This window comes from Pseudorasbora parva, chromosome 15, assembly GCF_024679245.1.
Source record: "Pseudorasbora parva isolate DD20220531a chromosome 15, ASM2467924v1, whole genome shotgun sequence".
Taxonomy (NCBI): Eukaryota; Metazoa; Chordata; class Actinopteri; order Cypriniformes; family Gobionidae; genus Pseudorasbora; species Pseudorasbora parva.
In genome coordinates, this window is record NC_090186.1 from 13,985,150 (window position 1) to 13,987,649 (window position 2,500).

General features: G+C 32.6%; 1 long non-coding RNA gene across 1 annotated transcript in view; it reads left to right on the plus strand.

The window, feature by feature from the left end:
• The window catches only part of LOC137041168 (uncharacterized), a 22,906-nt gene that overhangs the window by 4,992 nt on the left and 15,414 nt on the right, over positions 1 to 2,500 (plus strand). The gene's annotated exons all lie outside the window — the stretch shown is intronic.

Consider the following 2,500-nt stretch of genomic DNA (forward strand, 5'->3'; position numbering starts at 1 on the left):
AATTTGCACTTCATGCCCCTGGCCACCCCTCACACAATCATGTCACCCTCAATTATGGCTGTCAATTAAAAAAAATATGCCTTCATCCAAAATAAATAACTCTTTTTAACTTGAATTATTGTGTTATATATAAACCCTTAATCATCGTATCTTATCCCGAAAATGCATATCATAAGATCCATGAGATTGTCATTTATTTCACTACAGCCACTCTGGACAATATGAGACGTCTCTGTGGTCTATAAAGCCTTAATCATCGTATCTTATCCCGAAAATGCATATCATAAGATCCATGAGATTGTCATTTATTTCACTACAGCCACTCTGGACAATATGAGACGTCTCTGTGGTCTATAAACCCTTAATCGTCGTATCTTATCCCGAAAATGCATATCATAAGATCCATGAGATTGTCATTTATTTCACTACAGCCACTCTGGACAATATTAGACGTCTCTGTGGTCTATAAACCCTTAATCGTCGTATCTGATTCCAAAAATGCAGATCCTGCATCATCTGCACACCTGTATAAACGAGAAGAAGAACACAGGAATGTGCTTTAATGCTCAGGTCCACATGTGATGTTTGCATTTATTATATCAACACAAATATTAGACACATTTTTAACTTTACTTTGGCCACTTTCAAAACCCTTCCTCACACAGTTACTGTTTCACTCAAATAACTAAGAATGTGTAAATCAAGATCAGATGAGTAAAAGACACACACACACACACACACACACGCGCGCACAGACTCACACTCACACCTTACCTTGTGACAATGTATATGTGTGTGTATGAGTGTTTGTGTGCATGTGTATATATATATATAAGTCAAAGGGAAACTAAAAGACTTTAAGAAAATTTGGACAATTGTAACCAAGTAGACCAGACAACATGGTTAAACCATATCCATCTCTTTTGTTTGGGTCATGGCCATTGTGTAAGGCAGTTCTTGTATTCCAGCAAAATAACTAATTACTCCTGTTAAAGTAGCAAAGTTAAATTACAAAATGAAAGGCTGTGAACTGTGATGTATCAAAATGTATGTCTCACTTCTGTGTTCATTCATTTTTTATTTTATTATAGTTGTTGTTGTTGTTGTTTTTTTTGTTGTTGTTCATTCATTTTTAATATCATTATTATTATTATTTATTCATTTATTTATTGTTCCAATGTTTAAATAAATGCCAAATAAATATATTTGGGGAAAAAAAGAACATTATTGTAAAGTGTTACCAAAGACATGTGAATACAAAGTGCTTCTAATTGCTTGTCTATTTGTATATAATGATGCATGTCCTTTGTAATAATATTATATCAAGAATAAACAGACAATGTATATTATGATGTGTGTCCTTTTTATTAATATTTTTAATAATATTTAGTATCAAAAACACCAGTAAAAGTTGACACAGCAAATATATATATATATATATATATATATATATATATATATATACAAATGGAATTGGAGCATTTTTAATGCCTCACCTGGCCCATTGTTGGCGCAGGACGGGTAAGTTAATTTATGCCTCTGTCTGTTGCCTGACTGACATCACTTCTTCCTGTTATGGATGTTTATTTTGGTTTTTTTGCAAATAAAAATATTTTGTATACACACCTTTAATGTGACTTGATTTTATTGCAAAACACAACACATCAGTGAAAGGCATGAATCTAGGCATGAACCTTAGTCAGCATCAAATATATCCTCTTTGTTGAGACCAGTGGTGAAAAGAGTTAAAAAAATAGATAAAAATAGCTTAGGATTGGGGTCATTTACAAAGATGTTGGTGAAAATAGGGAATGACCTCAACAAGGCCTAATTTGACCCCTGATCTCTCGAGCCTATAGTATACTCAGATTTTCAGATATATACATCAAATTTTAGGCCTGAATTCCCACTTTCCATTTTTTCTTACATCATTGGCAGATCATTTTGCTTCTCTTAAGCTTCAACTCACTTAATCTTGATTAATTCCCATGGAAAACAGGACAAAAAATCTCATGTTATTTTAGTTATCCCTTTTATTGACAAAATAAGTTCACAAGCACTGATGTTCATCACACAACTGAAATCAGCACTTGTGAACTTGTATAATACACTCATTTTCAAAGCTATTTATCCTTCGATTCGGAGCATGTATTTTCATCCGTGGTAACCAGGAAGTGATATTCTAATTCAATTTTTGAAGCTAAACTACTTAAGTAAATGGATATTGTTTTAAGAAATGTTTGAAATTTGGACTGGCAAACTATGCCAAAATGGCAAAGGGGAATTTGAAATTCGATTTATCTCTTCAGAAATCAACTGAATACATAATACTTATCATGCAAATTTTTATTGAATTGTAACACCTTTTAGATAGCTGGACGGGTAACACAAAGTCTTAACACATATAAACAAGGCATCTTAACACAACTAATGTAACAATAGTTAGAAATTACTCGCCCTTCAGAAGCCATTTACAGTTTTGAGAGTTTTAGAAGAAAAA